This window comes from Cavia porcellus, unplaced genomic scaffold (assembly GCF_034190915.1).
Source record: "Cavia porcellus strain 051 isolate PalLab524CR breed Dunkin Hartley unplaced genomic scaffold, mCavPor4.1 scaffold_17, whole genome shotgun sequence".
In the NCBI taxonomy this organism is placed as follows: domain Eukaryota; kingdom Metazoa; phylum Chordata; class Mammalia; order Rodentia; family Caviidae; genus Cavia; species Cavia porcellus.
The window spans coordinates 44172228-44191687 of record NW_026947500.1 but is presented as its reverse complement, the minus strand read 5'-3'; the positions used below and the strand labels follow the sequence as shown (position 1 = coordinate 44191687).

Sequence of the window (19460 nt, the reverse complement as noted above, 5' to 3'; positions counted from 1 at the left end):
GCCCTGCACTCCAGAAATCAGAGTGCAGAGCTTGCCTCTTAGAGACAGAGCCAGGCCTCAGGAGCTGAATCATGGCCCAAGTCTGCACTATCACCATGATGAATCAGACACTCACAGGATGCTGGCTGCTGGGTGCTATGCTAAGTACTTCCAAGTATTAATGCAGTCTTCCCGCAGCATGCTGGTCACAAAGGAGCTAGGGAGGGGCTGGAACTCCAGACTTGGACTCCAACACCCCTGCCTTGACCACTAGTGATAGGGCCTCCCGAGGGGACAGAACTGTGTCAGATCAGAAACAACAGGAAATTAATCTCCTAACAGTCTGGGCTTGTGGCCTCTCACCTGTGCCCACCAGGAGGATCCAGTGCAGAATCAGTGTGTCACATCTTTGTTGGCCCTGCTCTACCCTTTGTGTTCCCGTGTCCTCACCTCCCTAGACGTGACTTCCCAAACAAAGTGTCAGTACTTTCCTCTGAGGCCAAGGGATCTAAGGGACTCAGACCAACACACAGAGACGTACGAGTCTGCAAGGGAGAGCTTCCTCAGTGATTAAAAAAAAAAGAGAGAGAGAGAAATGCCACCCTGCTTCAGGGGATTTCATGAGATCTGTCCATGATGTCTACAGCTATTGCAGCCACTCTGTAAGCAGAATACACCCACCCGCTGAGATGGCTGTGGGGAAACAGAGACAAGGCCTGGTTCCTTGAGCCACTAAATCAGCCAACTCTAGACCCTTCCACCTTCCAACTTCTCACCCAAGAACATAAACTGTCCTGTATGCCCCTAAACCATGTGTTCAGGTCATCTGGTATTTGCAAGAAAAGTGCACTGGCAATCAGAACAAAGCAAGAGATCTGATGTTCGCCTTACCATTCCTCTTCCAGAGAAGATACCACAAAGCCAAGAACGCCTTGTCCAGAGCTGGTCAGGAGGAGGCCCAGCTAGGATCCAGTGGGGACCAGCCAACCCCGCCCTAGTCCCCTCCACTGACCACAGATAGAAAGATGCTCACAGGGCCAGGGATATGGCTCAGCAGCACAGCACCTGCCTGGCAAGCTTAAGGGTCCTCAGTTCAATTCCCAGTACAAAAAAAAAAAAAAACAGATGTCCATAAACAATACCTGCAGGCTTCCCAGCATGGTTTGTAAATACTTTTATAAGGAATATGATCAACAGCAAGTGCATCTCCTAAAATTCAGTCAAAGCTGAGTTGTGGCTGGGGCCAAGATGGGAGGCAACCAGTTCCCAGAGTTGTACATTGAGCAAAAGCTCACTGCACAGAGAAGGAAGTCTGTGAAGATGCTCTCCCAAAGTGACACCAGGGTGTGGCATAGCGACAACCTCAGCTTCTCCCCAGGATGGAGAGGGTTCTGCAGAAATAGTGCCCCACTGTGAGTGACAGGCCCAGACAGGGAAAGAACCAAGTGTCCCAGCTCCTGCTCTGTGAATCCGAGGTGATGCAGGAATTACCATCCTGCTTAGACACAAGTGTCCTGGGGATGAAGTTTCCTAGCCCAAGATTGCATGGCTTGAACTTGACCCAGGAACAGTGGACAGATGAAAAGAATGTGGTGGGCATGCTGGCACACACCTGCAAACCCAGCACTCTGGAAGGCTGAGACAGGAGAATAGCAAGTTCAAGCCCAACCTGGCCAATTTAGTGACTGAGTGAGACCCTGTCTCAAAATTTAAGAAAGAAAGCATTTAAAGAGGGCTGTGGATGTAGCTCAGTGTGAAGGCCCTGCGTTCCATCCCCGATGCCAACAAAATAAATTTTACCTAGCCCAGACTGGTCTCAAACTCAAGATCCTCCTGCCTCAGCACCCTGAGTGCTGGAATTCTAGGCGGGCACCACCTCACCTGGCTCCCAGTATTTCCCTCTGAAGTACTGAAACAGAACAACCCAGATAACAGAGGCATCGCAGAGCAAACACCCAGGCCTCTGGGCTAGGGTGTGCCTCAGCCCCTCCCAGCATCTGCCCTGCCAGCCCAGGGCACAGACAAGTGGGGGCTCTGGCTGCCCTCCTACCCCAGAGGGACCTGGCTTCTGCAGACAAGAGCGAACCCTGCCTGCCCTGGCACACACGGAAGGTGAGGTTCTGCCAGACTCCCAGTGGCTGGGAGCCCAGCGTCCCACGCCATGCCTGCTCCCTCCCCATGCCAGTCCCATGTCACAGCCACTGCTCTCTCCTCCCTCCCTGCCAGTCTCTCGGGATTCCTTGAGTTTCTGGCTGCACCTCCCTCACCCCCGTGCCTTGATTTCCCCATTTTGGTGCCATAGCCAAATCCCCATGAGCTCCAACCCTACATAACAGAAGCAATTGTATTCCTGGAGCTGAAAAAAGACTCCAGACACTTCCGTTTTCATTATTTCAACAGTCAACTGTGGTGGTGCCCCACAGTGACCCCAGCACTGGGGAGGCCGAGGCAGGAGAATCACTAAAAGTTGGAGGCCCGCCTGAGCTATACAGCAAGACCCTGTCTCAATCAATCGATTGACCAATAGAACAGAACCAGTGCTCTGCAGTTTCATTTCAGTCCAGCTGCCATGATCTCCTGAGACTATAAACCCTGCTCAGAAGCATCATGACCACAGGTGGAACTGGACACTGCCATAGAGCAGGGGCCTGGCCTTCTTCGCACACCTGGCCACTGTCTTCCAGTGCCTCCCCTCTGCCTCGGGACAGACAAGACAGACTGCTAGGCCACCCTGTCATCCAGAGCATCACCAGGATCCTGGCAGGGATAGGGTCACACTTAGCCAGAAGCAGCAGCATCAAAGGTCATTTCCAAAGCTGTGGGCAGAGCCAAGGGAAAGAAATATGGGGGGTGCAAGAATCCTGGGGTCACTGCCAAGAGAAGATGCAAGTAAGCCCGGGGCACCCCCCTATCCCCAGCACTGGCTGGGCCAGAACCATGAGAAGCTCTAAGAAAATGACCACGTGACCAGGAGACAGAGAGCTTGGGGGACCACAGGCAGGGGTGCAGGCATTCAAGGTCACCTCGGAGGGGAGTACTGCTCTACAATAGAGAAGGGTCAGCTTGAGTAAACTGCAGGAAAAGGAGATTTGAGCACAGAGTGAGAAGCGACCTAAATCAGACACAAGCTCAAGCAGGACAATTTCTCTTCTACAAGAAATTCAAAGTATAAATAAAGTGCAAAACAAAAGACAGATAACAGAAGACGGGGAGGTGGGTCTTTTGCAAAAGGGAAGAGACGGAGGGAGGGGGAAGGACGTAAAAAGAATTTGGATATGGGACGCAAAGGCACAGCTCCCCAGAGGAATGTCGTCATTCTGCACAGCAAATGCACCGATCACAATTTCAAAAATTTCCAAAAAAGCAGGCAGAAAGTAGGACTCACTACAGCCCAGTGGCCGTGGCCCGTCCCATGTCCCTCAGCTCCCAGGGGCCACAAGCCACCAGCCAGCTCGGACCCCCAGTTCCCCTGACCTGAGCCCTGAGCCCGGGGGGAACTGAGCTGTCCACCCCAGCAGCTCACATCGGACACCAGGGAAGCCCGAGGGTGGTGAAGCTGCCTGTCCCTCCCACCCCGGGGACAGTGGCCGAGTGGGTAGGAAGTGATTGAGCGGCTCCCAGGGTAACAACACACTCTTTCTCCTTCCCACAGCAGGCCCACGCATCATCTGACAATCCTTATTTTTACTCGCTGATGTCATGAACCAAAATCGCACCTCGAAGGGCCCACGGTGGGGCACCAAGAGTCGGGTCACCTCCCGCTCTCCCACGTGACAATCGGCTCCCTTCGACCCCCGCCCCTGCAGGGCAAATCATCCATCCCAAAAATTCCAGAACAATTCGCTCAGGTGACAAACATCCCCTTTCTGTCATCGAGAATTCTGCAGAGGTGGGTGTGGCATCATGGGACATGTCATTGTGAGTGTGTGAGTGCGTACACTGGAGGTGTGTGTTCCACAAAAGCAGCCTTCTCGGAGTGTGGACAACCCCACTGCGAGTGCGACCACGAATGTGACTGTGGCCAGCATGCGGCCAAGACAGACGCTGATGGACGAGTTCTTTCTTGACAGCTTCTTCGGTGCTCAAACTGGGGCACAGGAAGAAGCCAAAATAGTCACAATTTTCAAACAGAACATGAGTCGAAGAAAGGGTGGGGTGGGGAGCTGGGTTCAGACCCCAGGTGTCTTGTGCGACAAGGGGCGAGGACTTCAGCCTGAGGTTCGCTAGAGCTTCCCTAAGCATTTGTTTGCTTTAATTTTCACTTTAAAAACTTTCCTGTGACTATTTAAAATCAAGGAAACCTAGCATTTCTTTTGTTTGAGGGAGTTTACTTTGTTTTGTCTTTCTCTTTCGGTTTTGTTTGTTGGTTTGTTTGTTTGTTTTCTGACCAGGACCAAACTCAGGACCTCGCTTACCAGGAAGGCACTGTGCCACTGAGCTATATCCCCAGTCTGGTTTGTTTTTTGAGACAAGGTTTCACTATGTACCCCAGGCTGGCCTTGAACTCACAGTGATCCTCCTACCTCGGCCTCCTGAGTGCTGGGATGACAGGCATGCACCACTATGCCCAGCTGCCTAGCATTTTTAAGTACTGATTTTGGCTTATCAAAATTTAGAAAACTCAATTTAAAAAAGTACAAAAAGCATTTTTTAGTTTGGCTTTCTTGCCAGGTATGCAGGACAATCACCATGAGCTCAAGGACAGCCTGGCTACATAAACAAGTTCAAGAAGCCAGCCTGAATTACAGAGCAAGACGCTGTCTCAAAAAAATTAATAAATAAAAAAATAACAATTTGGCTTTCTTATCTGGCCATAAACAAGCCATTAATTGGATCCAAGTGTCAGCCTCGCTGTCTGTGGGTTGAGTGCTCATGTTCACAGCCACTCCATGACTGTCACCCAGCGCTGAGGACAAGTGGCCGTTGCCAAGCAACATAGCAGCCACACTGCTGGCTCCCTTTGTCAAAGACGCTCAGGGAGGACACAGAGGCAGCCTGACTCTCCCAAGCCGCCCCAAGACATCCGGGCTGGTGACCTCTGATCAGAGTGTGCCCACACCGAAGCACTGGGTGGGGGAAAGAGGCAACCACTTAGGAACTGTTCACATCCTCAGTTTCTCTCTTGGGAAGAGACTTGGGGCCAGTGCTGATGTGAACCATGTGCCCGCCCCTCACTTCTCGCCCATCCCTGGCTATGCTGCCACCACCACCCACTCCTGAGGCCCCTAGAAGGGTGAGATGCCCACCTCAGACCTGCTCCCTGCGCCTGCTTTGTGCCCATCGCCAGCTGGGACTGCCAAGTGCAGGGAGACCCACGCCAGGGAGACCCACGCACCCCAGCTTCCTGCCTCAGCTCCACATCCGTCCCAGCTGAGGACAGAACACCAGGCCTACCCTGGAGTCACAGCTCTGTGCTCCCCAGACCTCACCCAGCCAGGGCCACGAAGCCGTCCTCTGGCACAGCACAAGGCCGGGGCGCACATCCTCCAGGCCCCCGGCACTGCCAAGCCCAGTGCTCGTCACACCACTACAAGGCCACTATGCTGAAGAACAGAGGGCAGGGGACAGGCACTCAGGCCAGGCTGGACGGAGCCAGCACATGGCATCAGCACAGTGTGGGGACCATCGCGGCCTGCTTCCCTCCTCTGGCTGTGGTGTGAGTGCGTCCAGTGTGAGGCCCACCTCAGTCCCCAGTGAGTCACCCAACCTCAGCAGACTGTTACGAAACAGCGGATGGGCTGGCACTGTCCTCAGGCAACCGTGGACCCTGGAGGCTTGGTGCAGGATCAAGCAGCACAGGCCAGGGCCTAGGACACAGCCTCAGGAAGGCGTCACCCTGACACTGCCAACCAACAAGCACAGGGCCAAGGGACCTGCTGTAATGGGTGTCAAGCCAGGGGGTGGGGAGTGCACACCTGTCATCCTGCACTTGGGAGGCTGAGGCAGGAGGTTCATCATGAGTTGAAGGCCGCGATCTTTACCTAAGTGCAATGGCAGTGTTCCTAGGCATGGAATGTGAGTTCCTACCATTTCACCACCCATGAAATATCACTGTTTACATTTTTTTCACCCATCTAAAACTGTAAGCCCAGCACCATGACAGATGTCTGTAGTGTTGGCTATTCAAGAGGCGGAAGCAGGAGGATCACTTGAGTCCAGGAGTAAGTTCATGATCAGACTGGGCAACAGAGCAAGACTTTATCTCAGAAAGACTATGAAATTAAAAACAAAAACCTTTTTGACAAGGTCTCACTAATTTATTCCAGACCGGTCTTGAACATTATATAGATCAGGGCCCTTGAACTCACAGGGATCCTCCTGCCTCAGCCTTCTAAGGGCTGAGATAAAAGTGTGTGCCATCAAGCCAGGCCTTGAGATAAACTTTAAAATGTAAATAAATAATACTGTAAGATCCCTTCTTAGCTCACAGGCCATCCAAAAGCAGGCAGATGGCTGGATGCACACACAGGCTGTAGTATGCTGACCCTGCCCTGAGTCACAGGATTCCTGCACAGAACTTCAAGTGTGGGCCTCCAACAGCTCCGAGGCTGGGCCCTGTGGTCTGGACCTGGCTCCAGTGTTCTGAGGATCACTAGGTCAAGCCAGGTATGGTGGTGCACACCTATCATTTCAGGACTCAAGAGGCTGAGGCAAAAAGATCACCACGAGTTTAAGGCCAGCCTGGGCTACATAGGGAGTTCAAGGCCAGCCTAGATGATGCAGTGAGACCCTGTCTCCAAAAACAAATTATCAACAATAATTACCACATTGTACAAATAAATTGCATTATAGCAAAAGTTGCCTTCTTCCCAAGTTTTTAACAACAAAGAAAAAGCTAAAATTCTCCAAGTCTCCGAAGACCAGTTCATCTTTCTTCAACATCTAATAAAACGCTTTTTCATTTCCTTCCATGGGCTGCATTTTGACTAAAAGGCAGATTGTCCGGGGGCCGCCGCAGAGACAACAGGATCTGTGTGCGCTCAAACCACCCCCTGTTCCGGTCGGCTGTTTTCGAGTTTTCTCAATAGACACTGGACAGAAAAGGCGACCAGAAACGGTCCTGTGACCTCCCTAATTGCTTCCACAGACAAGTCCAAAACGGGTAAGTTTTCTAAAAGACACAACTGATTCCAAGCCTCGGACCTCCTCAGGGAGCGCGGGGCCTCAGCTCCCGCTACCACCACTGCAGCCCAGCTGGGCCCCACTCCAAGGCATGGAGGCGCCCCAGGACTCATCAATGTCGGGGTAAGGGCAGGCAGGGGAGAGGCCAGGAAGTCCTGGACCCCAGGTTCTCTCGACCCAAAGACTAATTCAAAGCCTAGCCTCAGGACAGCTCTCTGAGAAAGGACTTCCATGGACCCCAAATATCCCAAAGCCACACAGTGACCTCAAGACACCCACTACAGTCAACACACAAAACAGGCCTATGATCTTGGGTTTGAGAAGCTCCATGGAAACCACATCCAGTGCTCTTCCGCCTTTCACCACTAGGATCCCCCAAATTCCACTTAGACCTGCCCGGAAATGGGATCCCAACCATTGAAGAGCTGGTGAAATACACAGGCTGCACTACTGTTTTGTCAGGAGAGACCGTGAGGTCCCGAGTGACAACACACAAGCACGGATTTCAGACCCCAATGTCCCAGTCTCAATTAACATCTCACCATGGCCTTCAGGGGCCAATGGTGACACCTGATTTTGATTAAAGATAAGAAGTTTTGGGAGGTCCTGCTGGCAGGAGCTCTTGGGGACACTGTATTTGGAATCGAACAGGGAATTCTCTACTCTTTTATGTTTCAACAAATTAAGTAGCTGCATGTGGTGAGGCATGCCTGTCATCACAGTACTCAGAGGCTGAGGCAGGACGACTGCTGAGAGTTCAAGGCCAGCCTGAACTACATGGGGCAACCTTGTCTCAGAAAACTAAAAAAATAAAATTAAGTATCGGGACTTTTTTTTTTTACTTGTTCCCCACTGTGCAAAGAAAATGTCCCCACTCGCACTGTGGCTTTGGACATCTCACCCACACCCGTGCTGAACTATGAATGGGATCAACAAGGCTTAGGACGGGGTAAGATCTGTGAACAGCTCTCCCACTGCACACATCTGTCACGCTCAGGAGCCAGCAAGCCGCTGGGGTCTGTCACTGCTCCTGGGAACAGAGGGGCGGCAGCCAATGCTGCTCCCTCCCAGCAGCCACAAAGGCATCTGTCACATCGTGTGTCCTACACCACTCACCCGACACGGAATCAAGGAGGAGGCCAGGGCCACTGGAGCCATTAGCAGCCAGGCCTTCCTGCCTTTATTCACAAAGTCACTGGATAAATTAAATGGAGCCAGCGTCCCAAATAAAATCAGAAACATGAATAAAATTACTAAGAAGCTGTAAATGTTTTGTTTTGTCTTTTGAGATAGGATCTCACAGTGCAGGCCTGGCTGGCCTCAAACTCACAGCAACCCTCCTGCCTCAACCTCCCAAGTGCTGGGATTACAGGCCTGCACCGTCATGCCTGGCTTTACCACTAGCACTTTTTATTTTTTATTTTGAGACAAGGTCTCACTTAAACCACCCACATTGGCCTAGAATTTTCAATCCTTGCAGAGTGTGGTGGCACACAAATGTAATCCCAGAACTCAGGAAGCTGAGGCAGAAGCAGCACAAATCAGACCCCAGGCTGGGAAGTTTATAGGTGTAGCAAGATCCTGCCTCATAAATTAAAAATGATTGCCAGGGGTTTTGCTCAGCGGCACAAGGGCCTGGCTGGCAAAGTCGAGGTCATGAGTTCAAATCCTGGTACAAAAAAAAAAAAGTTTAAAGAGTGTGATTATTTCTTCTATGAAGCCAATATAAATTTGACACCTAAACAGATAAGGATGAAAAAAGAAAGGAAAATTACAAATCAATCATGTGCATATCGTACATGCAAGTTCCCAAACAAAATCTCAGTAAAAATAAACTAGCAGTGTATGAAAGCAACATATCAGGGCCAAGCTGACTCGTCTCAGGAATGCAGGGGCGACTTAGAAACACAAAATATATGCCACTGTCACCGTTTTCAAGGGAAAAGCCCACAAGGTCAGTTCAACGGGCACAGCACCAACGCTCACAAGTGGAAACTCTGCACACAGACTGGAAAGCTGCACCCAGCTCGACCACCTGCCCACACCCTTCGCCGCGCTAGTCCCAGCACCAAGACCGGAAGACAAAACAACCAAGCGTGTGCTAGCGGGCGCATGGACACATAAATGATGGTTCATGCTGGAAGAGAGAGGGGGAGACCCTGAGGCTGGGCCAAGGCAAGAACCTGCTAAGAGAGCCAGCCGACACTCATAGCTAACCACAGGGATGGTTCTGAGCTCGGCAGTGCCCTGCAGTGCTGTCACCGGGCACACATCCCAGAGTGCCCTTATATACCCGCATGGTCCGGGGCCGAACCCTGCATGGAGGCACATCCATCATCCCAACACTCGGGAAGCTGAGGCAGGAGGCTCACCACCAGTTTGAGGGCAACCTGGACAATGTAATGACTTAGGAAGACTCTGTCTCAAGATTTTAAAAAGGGCCGAGGATATAACTCCGTACGGGTCCCTGGTGGGGACAGAGATGGCTCAGTAGCCAATTCACTGGGGCCCCCTCTAGGACAGTGCTTGTAGCTCTCTTCCTCCCAATGATCAGGTGTCCATGACTCACAAGGTGAGAATTTCTAACCCTCCAACATTCCAGAGTCAGCCAGGTGCCAGGTGCTGCTCCTGCCTCATGGTGCAGAACCAAAGACACCAGAGAGGAAGGAAGAGCCCAACCTCGGTGCCTCCCTCCCTGTCAGCTGAGGGATCCTTCCACCCAGCCTGACACCCCTCTTTACCCTTCAGCAGGGGGTGCCGCCTCATCCCAGGGACCCCAGGTAGGAACCACCTTACCGGCCCCTCTGCTCACTGCTGCGGGCCCAGCATACAGCAGGTGCGCAGCCAGCACCACTGGCAGGGTGCAGAGGGAGGACAACCAAGCCTCAGCAGTGACACACTGCCAGCAACAGGTGTGATGGCGCACCCTTGTGCTCCCAGCACTTAAGAGGCTGAAGCAGGAGGATCTCTGTGGGCTCAAGGCCAGCCTGTAATATACAGTGAGACCCTGTCTCAAGAAAATAAAAAATAAAAAATAAAAAAAAAAAAACAAGGGCCTGGGATTTAGCTCAGCGGCATAAGCACCTGCCTGGCAAGCACTAGGTTGTGAGTTCTTCAGTACCAAAAACAAAAAACCTTCTTCCACTTAATGTAGAGCCTTACAAAATGGCCCATGAGCACCCACAGACAGCCTGGAGCCCACTGCTTTGTCCGATCAGCAGCCTGGGCCCACAGGCCAGTGAGCAGAGTGGAAGAGAGAGTTGCTAAGAAACTGGACTCTGGAGGACCACCAGGACTCTGGTTTTGGTTTTGGTTTTGGTTTTTTTGAATATCAGGGATCAAACTCAGGACCTCACACTTGCCAGACAGGTGCTTGTGCCACTGAGCTAAATCCCTAGCCAGGAGCCTGCTTTTTAAGACAGTTTCTAGAGTCCAGGCTGGCCATGACCTCACTGTGTAGCCCAGGTTGGCTTCAGACTTGCAGTGACCCTCCTGCTTCAGCCTCCTGAGGGCTGGGAATGACACAGACAGAGAGTCAAAGGAGCTGGGTGCAAGGTGGGCTCTAGGTCAAGAGGTGGCTTCTCAAGGCCCAACAGGAACAACAGGAGGCAGCTGTTGTCACAGCCCCACCCTCCTCCAAGGGCACCCAAGAGCACAGGCAGCTCGCTCCTGAGCCAGGAGATCTGTACTGAGCCCAACCTGGTCACTTGCTCCACACTAGGGCAGGAACCCCGCCATGCCTGGGCCATGGCTCTGCCTCTGGCTCCTGCTTACACGGAAGCACCCACGCCCCACAGGACACCACACACGGGACCCCACACATTTCAGCCAGGTGTCAGTGTGACACAAGATTCTCCTCTCTGCCACAACCTTTCAGAAGTCAGCTGGACCTGAACAGTCTGGAGAAGTTGTCCCTCACCCCCAGAGCTGCCAGAAGCACCTGGGTTTCTGAACAGCACAGGGCTCAGAAGTTGGGTTTCAGGCAATCAAAAACTACAAGCCAGCTGGGGGAGTCCCCAAAGAGAGGCTCAGCTCAGCCAGGGCCAGCCAGGCTCCAGACTCAGCCCTCCCACCCAGCCCCAGAAAGAGCTGGAGCTCTTACAGCTGGGGAAGGGAAGGTGGCCTTAAATAGCAGCCCTGGGTCAAGAACAGGGGCCAGAGTTGTTCCCAAAGAGCTGGCTCTGCCTGCCCGGGTCACTGTTCGGCCCCAGTCCCACGGTGATGAGACAGTTCTGTCACCTGCAGCAACCAAAGGTCCAAACAGCACAGAAGGGGAACAGTAGTCAGATCAGTGCAGAGGAAAGGTAAGGACAGCTGGTTGGAGACTTCCTCCCCCTCGGCCACCAAACACCATGGCAAACTGGACCATCCCGCCCTGTGGCTCTAGAGAGTTCTACTCCACAGCCTGATGTTTTAAATACCTGCACTAGCAAATGCACCCTAATTCCTCTCAGGAAGCAATGAAATGTGCACGTCTGCCGGCAGTGAAAGTGACATCCGGCAACAGGACACAGCTGCTCCTGTGCCAGGAGCCCCTCCCCACACCTTCCATCCCAGGAGCGTCCCTAGAGCTATGGGATGCTCACAGCTCCAGTCCACTTGTTTGTGTGTTTGTTTGTCTATTTGAGACAGGGTCTCAGTGTGTAGCCCAGGCCAACTTTGAACTCCTGGTGATCTTCCTGCCTCAGTCTCCTGAGTGATGGTATGACAGGCATGCGACACCTGGCTGACTAGGTCCATTCCACCAATGGAGAACTGAGGTGCAACGCTGGCCATGACTCGCCCAGGCCAGGTGGGCAGCCGGCAGCTGAGGTACCAACACTCCGGCACAGCCACGCCTTACTGCCAGCTCCATCTCTGGCCAGGGAGGGCTTTGAGAGCAGTCTGAGAAGCCCTGGTAGGCAGTCACAGCCCTGTACCCCAAATGCAGGCTGAGAGAGGGGTGCAGCTCAGGGAACCAGGGGGGAAGCCTGGCTTCCAGGTCCCCAGGGTGGGGCTGGGGGTGGGGCACAGCCAGGAAGCTAGCAACACTGTGCTGGTCTGCAGGACAGGGTTGGACACCATGGGAGGGAGGCAGGGAAAGCTGGGCATACCAGGGAGGAGGGGAAGATGCGCGGAACCCAGGGACACGCTGGAGATAAACATCACGTCCACTGCTCCTGGTCAGCACAAGACCACAATGGAAATCCAAGCTAGGTCCACAGGACACAATTCTCATTGATCAGCGCAGCAGGGCCCCCAGGGAATGGAGACCGCAGGTGAGCACTTCTCTGTGTCCTCGCTTAGGGACACGGGTGACAACCCCACTGGATGGGCTGAAAATGCCGCCCTCCACAGGCTGGCTCGAGGCCCTGGGGTGGGTTGGTTCCCGCCTCCAGCCCAATCTGTCCACAATGCCACCAGAAAGCCCTGCCACTTCCCACACTCAGTCCAGGGGCCAAGCATTGGGTAAGCACCTCACCCCTCACCCACACCAGCCCTGCAGGGAGCTTTGCCAGCTCCAGGAAATGTCCAATGTGAGCGGGGCATGGCACACATCCATGTTCCCAGCTACTCTGGAGGCTGAGGCAGGAGGATCACAAGTTCAAACCTGCCTGGGCAACACTAGTGAGACTGTCTTAAACTAAAATGGAACTGGAGAAGGTGTAAAACTGACCGAGACATGACAGTATGTGCACCAGTTCCCCAAGATGAGTGTAGTTATTATGCATCACAAACATAGACTAAACAAGAAATTAAAATACATAAAATAAAAAGGGCTGGGGTGGAGCTCTGTGGTAGCGCACTCATCTAGCATGGACACAAAACCTGGATTCAAGCCTTAGTGCTACCAAAAAAGAAAAGAAAAAGGACTGAAAAATACACACCAAGCCATTAACGAGGGTTTCTCACAAGGCTACAGGTACTTTTTAATGTTTTTGACACCCAACATAGCTTCCTCCTAACAGTTAAAAACTAACCCAGATTTCATTTAGTTCCGCGTGCCAGGTATCCGGGCATGAGTGAAGAGCCTAAATTAAATGCTCAAAGTGGTTTTCAGAGCCGGCACACGGCCTTCCTGGCCCCAGGACATACTGACCAAGGATGACAAATGGAGTGACATCGAAATTAAGTGACACAAGAGTGTTACCTGCATAAATAACAGACGATAAACTCCCTGTTGAGTCACTAAAGCAAAGCACGTCTGCTGGCTTGCCTGACGCCAACACCACATAAATTTTCTTAATATGATGGTGCCAAGATGTAAAAAGCATTCACTAACATAGCCCAGAGCCAAGCACAACAGGCTTCAGGAGAACCCGCGTGGTGGGGGAGGGGGAGGGAGGGGAGGGGAAGGGAGGGGAGGAGGGAAAGGAGACATCTTTGGGCTCAGATGGGCCCATCATGAGTGGCCCCTGCAGAACACAAAAGGGACTAGGAAGCCCACTATTGTGCATCCCTAGGCAGGGCCCATGGGATCTCAAGAACAAAAGTGGGCGTTTATCACACATCCCTGTGCTCAGGTCTCAGGGATAATCCTATGGCCACAAGCCAGGGCCACTGAGGGCCATCTGCCAAGTCAGCACGCCTCCTTCATCTGTGACAGACGAAGCCACTGCATCATCACCGCTGCCACCATCACCGCCACCAAGAGACCATGGCAGATGCTGGTGCAGGCCAGGGCCACTCCATGGCCACAAGATAAGTGATGTCCCTTATCATGGAGCTACAAGAGGGAGCTCGGGACTCCCTTGGTTGGGGAAGCGACAGAAGATCCCTGCCCGCTTGGCTCTGTCACAGCTCTGCTGCAGATGAGAAGACAATGCTAGGACTGGCTGCTATCACTACCAGTCAGCAGGGTCCCCAGAGACAGGCGGTCACCCCCAAAGGGAAGGGTGACAAGCTGCACATGCAGCATTTGACCCTCAGCAAAGCCTTTCTTATCCCATCGCCCAAGACATGTGCCTGGGATACGGGACAGCAAGCCCTGCTGTATGGCAGCATACACCTGCTGTCCCAGCACTCAGGAGGCTGAGGCAGGAGGATTGCTGCAAGTTTGAGGCCAACCTGGGCTGCATAGTGAGTTCAAGGCCAGCCTGAACTATATAGCAAGACCTTGTCTCAAAAAGCCAAAATTAAAATGAAACAAAATTTTAAAATAAATAAATTACCTATCTAAAAATGTTGAGGGCACAACTTTTTTTTTTTTTTTTTTTTTTTTTGGTACCGGGGATCGAACTCACGACTGCCTGCTTGCAAGGCAGACACTTACGCCACTGAGCTAAATCCCCAGCCCCAGAGGGCACAACTTTTTACTACTCTAAAAAAAAAAGTACTTTCTGCCTATTAACACTCTTGTTCACAAAGGAAATGTGTTCCTCCTATGAAAACAGGAAAATATGCTCTGACTGTTTCAAGGAGCAGCCTTGGAACCGAGGGATACTTAGCATCAAGAGAATCCCATGGCATTACTGTTCTCTCCCTCTACTACATATCCCCAAGTTGCCCATCTCCAACAATGCCGACCTTAGGATGGAAAAGTGTGCCTGGTATGTGGGAAGAACAGGATGCATTTTAGTTGCAGAAAAAACTAGTAGATGAGCCACTGTATGAATCAACTACCAACATTGCTAAAGAGAAGCATCGATCACTATAACAATGTATCTGTTTAATACCATTACTGTTACTGCATCCACCAAGGTGTTCTGCACACAGCAGGCACTTATTCATTTAATTCTCCCAATCCAATTTATGCCCATTTTCTACTAAAGAGCTGTAGTTTCCCAGAAGCACAAGGATCCTGAAATATTTTCAGGTTAAAAAAAATTAAATAGATTACAATACATTTCATGGTTTAAAGTTGGAAAATGCATGCACACACATGCACACACAACATACACACACACATCCTTTTTTTAAAAAACATAAATGTCATTCCAAGAAGAGCATCAGGAAGTTACAGAGAAGCAACTAAAATAAACACAAGAAGTGCTCCTTACAGACCAACTGCTCGGCCCTGAAATGGAGAGGCCAAAGCCAATAACCTCCGCTGCTCCAGAAATCCTAGGAAAAGACACCAAGGAAAATCGCTTCTGGTATCCTGCACCACAGGTGGGAAAGAGTCTGGGGCCCAGGCCCTCTGCATCTTCTCCCCGAAACCTGCCAGTCTTTCAGATCTCTCAGGGTGGAGAGGGCCCTAGGACTTAAAGATGAAAATGCTAGACGCTGGGCATGTAAAACACACCTGTAATTCCAGCACTGGGGAGGCTGAGGCAGGGGGATCACTTTGGGTTCAAGCCAGCCTCAACTACATGGAGAGACTCTGTCTTAACCCCACCCCCCAAAATAAGGAAAGAAATCTAGTGCTGGAAGAAACCAACACATTATCTTACCACTCTCCACATCAATGTGAACACATTGCTGCACACCTGGATGCTGAATAAACACTAATCATTCAGCTGGGAAAGAACCGGGTGATCAACAGGATCACTTCTGCCCCCTCTAACCCTCAGCTCCTCCAGTGCTCCTAAGCTTTCTGGCCTTAGAATCCATTTAAGCTTGTAAAAGAGCCTTTGTTTATAATAAACCTATCATATGTCACAAATAAGCACGTTGTAAAAAACGATATTTTCCAATACAAAAAAGTGAGAAAGGTGATGATATCATTTTAGATTTTTACAACTCTCTTTTGTGGCTTGCTAAATTAAGAAAGCTGGATTCGCAGGTCTGCTTCTAGATTCCTACTATTACAGTATGGCTTTCTAGGTGGTGAATGAGATGAAGAAATCCCGATCACACAGACATGCACTGGGAAGCAGGCAGCAGCATCAAAGCTTCGGTAGTAAGTATGGAGCTTTTCTTTCTTTCTTAGGTTTTGTTTTGCTTTTGTCTTTTTGAGAGTCTCACTATGCAGTTCAGGCTGGCCCTGAGCTCACTTTGTAGCCCAGGCTGGTCTCAAACTTGCAACGATCCTCCTGCCTTGGCCTCCTGAGTGCTGAGATTACACGTGTGCACCACTACACCTAGCTAGTATGGCTACTTCTTGATGCTATTCCAATCCAGGACACGTGCATGGTTAGTTGTGAGGTGGAACCTGAAACTACTCAGGTTCATTTTCATATTCTTCATATTCTGTTCTAATGGAACCCTGCTGTCTGCAGTCACTACACTTGGGGTGCCTTCCTTTTGGTTGCTCTTCTTTAAGTGCAAATTAAAATTACATACGTTTATAAGGTCTCTGCTGCCCTTCGGATGGCACTTTTCAGCTCAAATAGCTGTGACACCATGCACTACTTGGAAAACAGCGATTCTGAGGTTTGCATACCAAAGAGGAAGAGAGGGGAAATGCAAATTGCAGTTTCCCACCATCTAGAAAATACCTTCAACTTCGATATAGCTCAGGAGCCCAGAATACCCCAGACCACTCTGCAAACCACTGATTTACCTGATCAGAGAATGTCCTATCACAGAAACAAAGTGCAAAATATTGATGCATCGCATCAATATTTCTCCTGGGCTTCAGGAAGTGTTGGCAGCCCCTCTGAGAGCTGGCACTCAGCAGTGAGCAGTATGCAGCCTGGCAGGAGGACTCAGGCCTTCTGGGCCAGGGCTGGGGGCTCCATGCAGACAAACAAGCGCATGCACGCCCACACCTGTGCCGGCTCATGCACGTGCTGGGGAAAAAGTGAAGCACGGACACAGAGACATTTGCACAGGGGGGATGTGGTTTGCCTGGGAAGCCTACACTCAGCCAGCCTGAGATTTGCAAATTGAGGGTTTGACAATAAAATCTGTTTTCTCACTACCAAAATACTTGCGGCCACAAGGCTGGGGAGGACCTGCCCCAGTGACAAGCTCACCAGGGAGGCTCTGGTTCTTCCCCTCCAAAACCTCAGAGCCACACCTCTCTTTCCAGGGCAGCGCTTTCTGCCCTCCAACTTCCCAAAGGCAAAGCAAGCCCTGGAGTCACAAACATGCGCCACAAGTCTTGCGTGGAGCCATGGCCAGCAAGTCAGCTCTCCCATCCCCCTTGAATTCCTGGCCACAGCCCATCCCAGTTATGTCTTTTTAGAAGCCTATCCTGAAAGCAGCCACATATCAGTGGCGATTGACCAACATGCAAGCTAGCCAGGAAGCTACTGATTAGAAAAGCAAGGCGCACATATTCTGTGGCAGTGGCCACCCATGGCCCAGCCAGCCCTGTGCCTGGCCCACACACGATCCACACCAAGGTTTAAAGAGCAAGGCGGTTCCCTCCACCCGACTGGCAGCACACCTATTGGCTCAGGCTGGTCTGGCCAGAATGGAGAAGATGCTGCCACTTCCCCTAGACCAAGACCTGGCCACATCCGGCCGTGTCACCCACAGGAGGGACACTTGGCAGCTCCACATAAGCAGATGAATGCAGAGCTATTTTTAATATTTGGTTCCCGTCTTTATTCCAGGAAGCCTGGCACCTGTGCCAGCTGGAGCACTGCAAGTGTGGCCAGCAGGCCACCTGTATTGAAAGCACCAGGGCAGGGATGCTCAGGTTCTGGGGTCCCACCCCCGGCTTGGGAACCAATGCAAGGGCTGAGCTTAGGAACCTGACTCCAGCAAGCTCCCCGTGGAGTTCTTTGGCAAAATAAGGCTGGAAAACAATTGGCAGATGGGGTCTGTATCCATTCACTCATTCATTCACTCACTCATTCATCCATCCAACATTTGCCGAGTGTCCCCAACAGGCACCATGCTCATAGGCACAAACCCAAGATGCACGGTGCATACTCTTGGCCTTCCAGTCCAAAGGAGACACAAGGGATTTAGCTCAGCAGCACAGTGCCTGTTTGACAAGCACAAGGTCCTATGTTCAATTCCTGGTGTCCAAAAAAAAAAAAAAGGAGGCATAAGGTGGTAAAAAGGACTAAAGACAGAGCACGAGGTATGACATTGAGAGACATCAACTCTGTCCAAGGGAGTGGGCAGCTTTACACAGGAGGGACCTCAGAACTGAGGCCAATATCAATCACGCCCTACCTTGCCACCCTGTGCCTTTCCAAGGTGGCACCCAGCCTGCCCTCCTCCAACCCAGTGCCCTGGTGACTTCTCACACACACACAGTGCAAGTGTGACAACTTAAAAACCAGAATAGGTTGCACACTGTGTGGAGAGAGTCAGGAAGCCATGCCAAGCAGTTTTCTGTGCACCTGGTGGCTCAGGACACAGGGCCGGAGTTGGGCTGACTAGAGGTGGATTACCACTTCCTTTCCGCTTAGCCCATCTTGTCTGTAAAACAGGAATAATGGTTGCAGCGAAGGTTAACCCTGCACAGGAAACGTCCAGTTCATGAAAAAAGTTAAGATCTGTTCAATAACAAAAGACCTGACACCCAGCCCAAGTTCCAACACCAACTACTTGGGCAAATCTATCCATCCTGGCTCAAATTTCTCACCTGCAACACAAAAAGCTTTCTCCTCAGAAAATGGTGCTCGGGAACTGGATGTCCACATATGGAAGACTGCAATTAGACCCTTCGCCATCCCCCTGTACAAACGTCAATTCTAAAGGATCAAATACTTCAGTGGAAGACCTGAAATTCCAAAATTACTAGAAGAAAACACAAGAGAAACACTTGAAGCCATATGCACAGACAAAGACTTCCTGAACCGGACTAGAATAGCACCAGAAACGACAGAAGAACCAAAATGGGACTATACCGAATTACAAAGCTCCCATACAGCAGAGGAAACAACTGACAGAGGGAAGAGACAGCCCACTTGCCGGGAGGAAGTCCTGGCAGCGACTCTTTCAACACAGGATTAATAGCTAGAATATACAAAGAACACACAAAAATTGATATCACAAAAATGAATGAATTTTTTTAAATTCATGGGCCAATGAACAGAGCACTCTTAAATCGGAAGTGCAAGTGGCTGATGAATATGTGAAAAATGGTCCAGTTCTTCAGACATCAGGGGAAAGCTGATCAAACTACCATGAGATGCCATCCTGCCCCACTCAGAATGGGTGTTGTCAAGAATACACAAACAAGAAATCCTGGGAAGAGGGGAGAGAGGACTCTTCTACACTGCTGGTGGGAACTAAAATTATAGCCATTTTAGAAATCAGTATGGAGGATTTTCAAAAACCCTAAAAATAGAGCCACCCTTGGATCCAGCTATGCCAAAATTAAGGTCAGGATAACAGAGAAATACCTGTACGCCAGTATTTTACCACAGCTGAGCCGTGGAAACTGCCAAGGTACTCAACAGCAGACAAACGTGGTATAGAATAAAGAAAATGTGGTATAGACACACAATGGAGATTTTCGGCAGCCACAGAGAGGAAAAGGATCCATTCATAAGAAAGTGGATGCAACTAGATGTCATCATGTAAGTGAA

At 51.0% G+C, this 19460-nt stretch overlaps 1 protein-coding gene across 1 annotated transcript in view; it reads right to left on the bottom strand.

Moving 5' to 3' along the window:
- Ptprj (protein tyrosine phosphatase receptor type J) overlaps positions 1-19460 on the bottom strand; it is a 104371-nt gene that overhangs the window by 43676 nt on the left and 41235 nt on the right. The window lies entirely within an intron of this gene.